Below are 10,215 nucleotides of genomic sequence, written 5' to 3'. Positions count from 1 at the left end.
TTCTGTGAAGGACTATGACTCAAACTGTGAGGCAAAATTGCACTGGCTCTTAGTGCAGCAGCTTTGGTAGGAACCAGTTGGCCTTTTACTTGGGAACCATCCACAACGCCGACTGTCCTAAAAACCCTCTTGGCCGAGAGAGTGGGGATGTAACTTGGGCAAGACACTCTCCACTACAATCCAGTTCTAGCCCAGATAGTCGAGACAGCAACTGCCTCCTCTGCTGTTCTGATGGTCATAGTCAAACACGACTGACTATCATACCGAGCCGCACACAAGTCTAGACTCGAACCAGCTCCACTTTTTGTGCAGGGTACCTGTCAGTGTTCGACGCTGCTGTGCAGTACTAGTCCTTCGGCCAATAGTGGACCCAATGGTGGACCCATAGATTCTCTGTGTGGAACCCTCCCTCTCTACCCTGTCTGCCAATGTGTCAGCGAGGATTATAGGTTTCTATTACATGAGGAAATCATAAATGTGGGTGTATTAAAGAGAGAGGGGGGGGAGAAGAAGAAGAAGAAGCGAAAGAAAATGGTACTGATATATAATTCTATGTATAACTTGGTTTGTTTGTTTGTGTGATCACTGAAGAATACATAATTCTGATGTACATTAAAAAAAACTGATTTTGAATGCTTTCTATGGTATTATTCTTGATGCATTTTGCAATCAACGGAAGAATGCTGTTTGCGTGGTCAGTGAAGAATCCGTAATTTTGATGGACATAAAAAAAAAATTAAGATTTCGCATGCTACCCACCGTATTATTATTATTTACGCATTTCGCATTCAACGGACGAATGTTTACACACACACACACACACACACACACACACACATATATATATATATATATATATATATATATATATATATATATATATATATATATAAACTGGAAAAAGAGGAGATTGGACATAAAAAAACGGTATGGTATGGTATGGTATGGTATAGCGTCGTTGTTAATACTTGTATTTTAAGATGCTGCATATACTGTTTCATGGTGCATTACATGTATTTATTGTAACACATTGTACACTGTGTGTTGTGTAGTGTAGTGAAGAATAGAGCAGTGTAGTACAGTGCAGTGTGGTGCAATGTAGTGTAGTGTAGTGTAATGTAAAGTAGAATGGGGCGTAGTGAAGTGTAGCACAGAGCACTGCGATGCAGTGAAGTGGAGTGTAGTGTAATATCGTGTGTTGTAGAATAGCCGCACAGTGCAAAGTGATATATATATATATATATATATATATATATATATATATATATATATATATATATCAGTGTACTTGTATATTGTCAGTTGCATTATATAGTGTTGTACTGTATTCTGTTACGTACCGCGTTGTACTGGTTTCTCGTCACAAACAGAATGATTTCTGTGAGCCCATCCCATTGTTTACAATCACAATGAAAGTGTCGGCGAACAGAAGTCCAGCCAGGCAACTCAAGGATTGCAAACAAGATTCTTTTGTGGTGGGAAAGTACAAGTTTATGGACCACAATGTAACAGATTAAAACAAAAACAAAACAAAACAAAAAAACGAAAAAAAAAAAGAGATGACAGAAAGACTTTCTTTTTGGGGGTGGAGAGCAAACATTTAAAAGGATTAGCGCAAGGGGGAGAGGGGGGGGGGGAACATTCGCACTCCACAACGCCCAAAAATGGCGGGCTAAGAACCAAATCATTAACGGCAAACACATGGTGGAAGAACACACACACACACACACACACACACAGAGGATGGACAGGGAGGGATGTGAATGTGTTTGGGGGGGGGGGGGGGGGGGGGCGGGGGAAGGGGGTGTCTTAAGGAGGAAGAAAAACAGACAGAACAAACGGTGACGTAAGTGACCTTTGTCTCTTAACACTTTTTCCCACCGATATGATAGGGGAAAGAGAGAGAGAGAGAGAGAGAGAGAGGAGGAGGAGGATAGCAGATGGCGTTATACTCTGACGACTCGCTCCTCGATGAAAACGGGCCAATCGCACACGGAGAAATCTTTCCTGGCGATGAGCTCATTACGACAACAACGCTGCCATCTTCCCTGTCTCTACAAACTGAAACACGCACACACAGCCAAAGCGTGAGATAACATTATGTGCGCGCGTGCTCCTGTGAGCGTGCAAAGTGCGTAAGGGTACACACCTGTGTACGCATGCGCGACCTGTGTACGTGCATGCCAGCGTGCGTGTGTGAAATTAAACCAACAAGAAGCGTACAAAAACATCCTCAAATTTACCTCTAGGAAAAGATAAAAGGCAAAGAAATTTAACAGGCGCTTCCTTTATTCCAGTAGAATTGGTAGTTTCAATCAAATTTATTCGGAGAAACAAAGGGAGTGAGAGAAAAGAGAGAAAGAAGGGAGAGAGGGGAGAGGAGAGAGAGAGAGAGGAAAGACAGTGGGGGAGAGAGAGGCGAGAAGTGCAAAAGGGGCAAATGGGGGAGAGAGAGAGAGAGAGAGAGAGAGAGATTTTTTAATCACAAAGGAAAGAGATTTTTCAATCACACGCTCGCATGCACACACGCGTGCGCGCGCGCTAACACACACACACACACACACACACACATACATGGAGTGAGAATGGTGACAGCAGACGGTGCAGACACAAAGAGAGAAAGGGAGGGGAGGTGGAAATGTGGACCACATGAGATGAACCAGATAGATAGGAAATCCTTCAGAAATCAGGACACGCAGCAACACAAGAAGCAAGCTTCGTTTGGGGAAAAAAAAAACCAATAAAGATAATACATAAATAAGAATATCGAGAAAGGGAGGGAGTAAGAGAGAGACAGACAGACAGACAGCAGACAGACAGACAGAGACAGAGAGAGATTGAGACACAGAGAGAGACAGAGACAGACGGTAATCAAGAACAAAAGCGAGAAGGACATCACAGGCAATTCAACACCGTTTGACGTCACAAAGTGTCACCGGGCACGTGCAACTCTCTGTCCTTTTGCTGCTGCTGATCAATTTCTGCCCCCCACCCCCACCCCACTCATCCCCCACCCAACCCCATCCCCATCACAACAAACTACCCCTTACCCTTCCCCTTCACCCCCCCCCACCCCCTGCCCCACTCTTTCCACACAACCCTTTCACAACACAAAGGTCTACGACCAGTGCGACCTGGCTACAGGCGACCCATATAACGCCACCCTTCACGATTCCACTCACACTGCTTTGCTGCTTCAGACTGGTTCTTCAGCACTGGATCCCAGAAAACCTGTGGAATAATACTTCAGGTGCTATCACATCTGCTTTTTATCGTCCCTCAGCATGTGTTTTTAGACTTCTTACTGATGAAAATAAGAACTAAAACAATCCATTATGCAACCCCGAAGAAAACAAAAATGGAAAATTAAACAAAGAAACTGAAACTGCGTGCTATGAAATCTATGTTCTTATCGTTCAGCTGATCATCTGAGTCACAGAGAGACATCAGAACTGAATGCACGTCAGATATTTTATATATATATATATATATATATATATATATATATATATATATATATATATAACCTACAGTTTAGAAAAAAAAAAAACATCTGTGGGCATATAGTAACACAATAATTATGATAAATAAAACTGATTGGAAAGAAGACCAGTTGAATACTAGGTTTTCCGGAAACCAAGAATTAAGATTTTAGGCATGGCCCATTCTTCCAATCTGTCCTTGCTCATCTACATCAATTACAAAACACATACATATTTAATGGAAAGGGGAGAAAGAAAGAAGAAAAAAACAAACCAGAAAGAAGTCCTGCAGAAGAAATGTGATAAAGAACACACACACACACACACACACACACACACACACACACACACACACACACACATTGACAGATGGATAAGACAGAGAGGGGGGGGGGGGGGGAGGGGAAGAGAAATATGTCATCAGTATCGACAACCGGATGACGAAAGCCACATTGTTGTTATCACCAAATCCACGTAGACAGTTGTAACTGATACTGAAATTACTACTACCATCACCAATATCGCTTATACTACAGCTATGCACACAAATTAGAAGAAAATGAAAGAAATGCAAACAAGCAAACCAAAAAAAAGTAAATGTAAAGAAAATAGGACAGAATAAGAGCAAACAAGAACAAGGAAAAACAATAACAACGGATCCAATAAGTATAAATGCCCTCGTTGTTACTGCCAACGGTCGCTTCTATAACTGTCACTTACGGTTGGAAGGATTGAAGCTATTTATGGAGATTTGACTTGAAAGTAGGTAGAGAACTGTTCGTTTGTATGTGTACAGGGAGTGAGTTCCATAGTGATGCACCTGAGAGAGAGAAAGAGAGGGGGGGGGGGGATAGACACACACAGAGACACCGGGAGAGACCATATACATACAACAATCATTCATACACACGCAATAATCACAGTGGACAGGCACAAGAAATACAATAATAATGTATATAATACAAGAAGCTATTCAACAGGATATTAAGATGTCACTGTAAGCAGATTCATGTACACTTGCATAGACTTTTTTTTTTCTTCCAAATTTCACCCACATTTTTACCCTCATTTGCCCAGTTTCTCCCAACCCTCCATTCATCCACATCTCCCACCCCTTCTAACCGATAATACTCAGATGTATTCATAAATACTTTAACAAAATGTCTTCAATCACCGATATGTCTGACGGGACATTAAACAAAATTCCTCCTCCTCCACCGGGAGAGACAGAGACAGGGACAGAGGCAGAGCGATACACAGACTCACATTATATTTTGCAGGTTGGAGCACCGCTGTGCTGTCCTGTGCCTGCCTGTCTTGTACAGTACCGGGAAGTGGGCGTAAGTCACTAACTGCATGTATGCGAGCGAGCGCGCGCACGCACGTGTGTTTGATTGTGTGTCTATGCGTCTTGAGTGAGTGTTGTTTGAGGAGGGAGAGGGTGTGTGTAAGGGGCGGGGTGGGTTGGGATGTGGGGTTGGGGGGGCTCTGAGTGTGTGTGTGTGTGTGTGTGTGTGTGTGTGTGTGTGTGTGTGTGTGTGCTTGTGCCTGAACCCCCCTTCGTGTGTATGTATACGTAAGCAGAAGATGAAAATACGCACGTTAAAGATCCTGTAATCCATGTGAGCGTTCGGTGGTGGGTTATGGAAACAAGAACATACCCAGCATGCACACCCCCGAAAACGAGAGTATGGCTGCCTTCATGGCGGGGTAAAAACGGTCATACACGTAAAAGCCCACTCGTGTGCATACGAGTGAATGCTGGAGTTGCAGCCCTCGAACGGAGAAGAAGATAAAGAAGTCTCCCTTCTGCATGAAGCTGGCAGAAAATTACCCATCGATCACGGCTCAGCGCCGCTCCACCCTTCTCTGCAAGGGTGGGTGTCCCACCACACAGGGAGGAGGCCAGTCAGGCGTGACCTTTTCTGCACAATGGAAATCGATGCTCCAGAGATTTTCGGCCATCTTTCCAAGACACGGGTCAGAGAAAATCTTTATGGACCTGGTTTCTGTCATCGGTTCCCTTGTAGCCCCACTCTCCCTTGCTCTGTGCAGACTGCTCTGCACAGGTCTTTATGTAAAATAAACTGTGACGTTTTTAGTACTGTGAGCAGTTTCAGTTTCAGTTTCAAGGAGGTATAAGGTATAAGATCGCGTGGATAGATCCATGCGCTGCACCACCTCTACTGGAAAAAAAATAATAAAACAAACTTTATAAAATACATTAAAAAATAAAGAAAATTAAAGAAAACTTCCATGCTTAGCAAAAGAAGTTCCTGTTTGAACAAAAAATGATAATAATGACTGCTCTTGTTGTTGGGTCAGAATATCAGATCAAAGTGCCAAGTTTAGAGAATACAAAAAATATAAATATAACAGTAAATACAGTTTGCATATAATTAGGCTTCATTCTTTATTTTTTTTGTGCCCATCCCAGAGGTGCAATATTGTTTTAAACAAGATGACTGGAAAGAACTGAATTTTTCCTATTTTTATGCCAAATTTGGTGTCAACTGACAAAGTATTTGCAGAGAAAATGTCAATGTTAAAGTTTACCACGGACACACAGACACACACACACACACACACACACACACACAGACAACCGAACACCGGGTTAAAACATAGACTCACTTTGTTTCCACAAGTGAGTCAATAAAACAGCAGATTCCTGATCTTCGCATAGCGTGCAGTTAGAAAGAACGTACTCAACTGCGCACTACTCGTACGACTGTGCGCGAAAACAAGGCGCAATCTGACTAACGCACATGATAAGATTGTCCAAACCATGGCAATTTTCAAACAGCATCGGTTCAACGTCTGCAATGCTGTACCTTTAACTCAATAATGTCGCTAACTCGACAGATGTTGGGAAGCTTTGGACACGGTTAGGAAAAAAAAAAACAACCGTAAAGACAAGATATAGGCTGAGAATGAGAGAGGAGGGTTTTTTTTTCCATTTGGTTCCCTCGTCATAAACAACGAAAACAAAACAAAACAAAAACACAACAAAGCAGACCATGTAAAGTCACAAACATTGAATGAACAGAAATTTACACAGCAAAACAGGCTGACACGAAGAGTTCAATGCTCTCTCTCTCTCTCTCTCTCTCTCTCTCCAGAAACAAAGCGAAGTGAAGGATTAAAAACCGGATAAAGGTTTTGCACGAAAAAACAGTAACAGTATTTCGGATTTTTTTGTTTGTTTTATCATCTGCAACAGAGGTAGCAATATGTTTGTCTTCTGTCTACATAGTACTTTATAAACAATCAGATTCGACTCCAGTAAAGTTTATACGATAGTTTCTCTCTCTCTCTCTCTCTCTCTCTCTCTCTCTCTCTCTCTCTCTCTCTCTCCATCTTTCCATTTATAATATGAATAAGTTCAGTTCAGTTCAGTCACTCAAGGAGGCGTCACTGCGTTCGGACAAATCCATATACGCTACACCACATCTGCTGAGCAGATGAATAAGATAGTATGTAATCATTCAATGAGCACCATCAAAGCACAAAAAGTATGCCACAAGAAAAGACGACAGCACGGAACATAAAGAGTAGCGTGGTTCAAAATGAATATGTATGTCAAGAGTCATGTATACACAAAAAGAGTAGAGAAAAAAGAATGGACAAAGATGGTTGATATATATATATATATATATATATATATATATATCTCTTTTTTCTTTTCTTTGTTTTCTAGTCGGGTGATAAAGGTGAATAGGGTTCAATTCTTCACCAAGGTCCGTAGAGGCATGCACACTTGATCAAAGAGCAGACAACCCTCCCAACCCCACCTGCCGAACAACCCCGACCCCAACAAGAAACCAAAGCTGCCACAGTCAGCGGCTTGAATACCACGCGACAAAAACTGTTTCAACAGCACCCCTCCGCCGGGCGGTCAATACCGACAGGTCGAACCTCACACCCCTTCCCCTGGTCCTGCACTGGTCACCCACCATCCACAGTCTACCCATATCGATGCGGTAGTCTGTAGCGGGGAGGGGAAGGGGGACAGGGGCGGGGGGGAGAGAGAGAGACGGGGGCCGAGGGGGGGGACGGTCGGGGACGGGAGGTAAAGTGAAACAGCAGGGCGGCATCAAAGCGGCCGCCCCCGGCCTGCCAGATCCGCTAATTGGGCCCGGGCCAGGGTTAGTTAACTAATGGCGCCGTTATGTCACGACATGGCAAGGGGGAGGGGAGGGGAGCGGGGGTGGGGGGTGGGGTCGTTCTTCACGAAGGCCATGGTCTGGTCCCCAGAGGAGGAAGGACGGAACTTGGACCCACTGCCCGCCTGACTGACTGGCCTGCAGGCACACCGCAGGAGCAAAGGGAGAATAATTATGATATAACAGAATATAATGAAGTCATTTTCAGCTTAGTCTTATGCGAAGGATTTTGACTCTCAAACTAGGATGCAAAAATTGCAGTAACACTTACAGCTGCAGCCTTGGGGGGCTAGCTAGTTGGCCTTTGGGAACCATCCCAACGCCGACTGTCCTAAAACCCTCTTGGCCGAGAAGTGTGGGTAACCTGGGGCAAGACAATCTCCTCCGTAATCAAAATTTAGCCTAGATATGTTCGGACAGCAAATGCCTCCTCTGCTGTTCTGATGATCACAGTCGGACACGATTGACTGTCATACAATGTATCACAACACTATTGTCTGACTGGGAACAGACACACTGACACCCCTGACTAATGACCATCTGCAGCCACTGACGGAAAATGTGTGTCAGTTCTAATACAGTCTCTCTCTCTCTCTCTCTCTCTCTCTCTCTCTCTCTCTCTCTCTCTCTCTCACCTAATTAAGTAGAATTAATGTCGAGTCCATGAATATTATGATATTGTGTCATCTATTCAAGTGTTATAATACCCCTTCCCATGCCCACCCCCAGTCCCCTGGTTTTGAATTGTGGTCCATGGCCAAAGTTCATTAAAACAATTTCGTTCGTTCGTTCGTTCTCTCTCTCTCTCTCTCTCTCTCTCTCTCTCTCTCTCTCTCTCTCTCTCTCTCTCTCTCTCTCTCTCTCTCTCTCCTCTCTCTCTCTCTCTCTCTCTCCTTCTCTCTCTCTCTCCCTCTCTCTCCCCCTCACTCTCTCCCTCTCTCTCTCTCTCTCTCTCTCTCTCTCTCTCAATGGTATGAATATGGGACTACCCATCAGTGGTTCACAAACTGATGATGAGGAACAGTTTTTATTTCAGTGCATTAGTAGGTAGTTAAGCAGAGTTGACTGAATAACTACATGCATGTATATGAATGTGTGCGTGCGTTTATGTAAGTTTGTGCCTGCCTATGTGTGTGTATGTGTTAGGGTAGCTGTTAGATACACATGTATTGTTAAAATGTATGTATACAGTGTGTGTGTGTGTGTGTGTGTGTGTGTGTGTGTGTGTGTGTGTAGTCATATTTTGGTGTGTGTATGTAACATAGATGTAATGTTTTATGTTAACAAAGCGTTTTTGTAAAGCACCTAGTGCAGATTTCCGGATAGTGTGCTATATAAGTATCCATTATTATTATTATTATTGCTGATATGTGGAATGAAAGCAGGGAGTACATGAAATTATATGTGAAAGGATGGTCGAATTACTTTTTTTTCTTGTTATTTTCTCTTGAACTTCAAGTGATGAAGTGATACATCGCACATACATAATTATGGTGACAGTCTTACCAATCTTTGTTTAACTGCAACGTTCAAAACTGTTGGATCGCAGTGTGTACTGTCATCTGTTAACGTGAAGTTACCCCCCCCCCCCCCCCCCCCCCCCCATGTCAAAAGACCTCAGCAGGCAATGATAATAAAACATTTCAAGTTTCAACACACACTCTCTCTCTCTGTCCCCCCCCCCCCTCCATCTCTCTATCTGTATACATGAGTGAGTGTGTGTGTGTGTGTGTGTGTGTGTGTGTGTGTGTGTGTGTGTGTTGGTGTGTGGGTGGGTGGGTGCAAACGCACCTAATCGTGTCCCCGTTCAAAAATGTATATTTATTTATAGGAACTTCCGTGTCACGTTTTTTACGCCAGCGTGATTTGAAAGGAAATAGGAACACACTGACACCATCAAATACACGGAGAGAGAGAGAGAGAGAGAGAGAGAGAGAGAGAGAGAGAAGGCTGGAGTGGTGGAAGGAGAGTTAAAGGAAGGGGAGAGACAGAAGGGGGGGGGGGGGGGCAGAGAGGAGGGGGGCAGAAACAGAACGGGTAATGGAAGGATCGCAGAGATAGGAAAGGAGGGAGCGAGTTTTCGCTTTAGCATGTGTGTGTGTGTGTCTGTGTGTCTGTGTCTGTGTTAGCGTGAATCACAATCCCAATCAGAATCATATAAGATTTTATTCGTCACGAAAGCCATAAAGATTTGAAGACACAAAGTTCTACGAAGGCCAAGACCAGCCAAAGCGGGTGTGCGTGGCACTGTGAAGTGTGAGTTAGGTAGGAAACGCGGCGTGTACTTCATTCACACAGTAATTTACTTGTTTGGGTTTACAATTACATGGTCGTGTTTACACAGGTAACTGACTGCATTAGCATTTTTTTTAAAAAGTGTGTCTGCTCGCGCGCGTGTATGTGTGTATCAGAAAGAGAGAGAGTGTGTGAGTGAGTGAGTGTGCGTGTGTGTGTGTGTGTGTGTGTGTGTGTGTGTGTGTGTGTGTGTGTGTGTGTGTGTGTGTGTGTGTGTGTGTGTGTGTGTGTGTGTGTGTGTGTGTGTGTGTGTTGTGTGTGTGAGTGAGTGA

The 10,215-nt window shown here is 43.7% G+C and overlaps 1 long non-coding RNA gene across 1 annotated transcript in view; it reads left to right on the top strand.

The window, feature by feature from the left end:
- Positions 1-4,760: 4,760 nt before the first annotated feature.
- LOC143283141 (uncharacterized) overlaps positions 4,761-10,215 on the top strand; it is a 105,528-nt gene continuing 100,073 nt past the window's right edge. The window contains exon 1 of the long non-coding RNA XR_013055356.1: positions 4,761-4,822. This is a non-coding gene — a long non-coding RNA (uncharacterized LOC143283141). The remainder of the gene's footprint in view (positions 4,823-10,215) is intronic.

The sequence above is a fragment of the Babylonia areolata genome, chromosome 6, assembly GCF_041734735.1.
Source record: "Babylonia areolata isolate BAREFJ2019XMU chromosome 6, ASM4173473v1, whole genome shotgun sequence".
Taxonomy (NCBI): Eukaryota; Metazoa; Mollusca; class Gastropoda; order Neogastropoda; family Buccinidae; genus Babylonia; species Babylonia areolata.
This window is presented reverse-complemented; position numbering and strand designations above follow the sequence as displayed.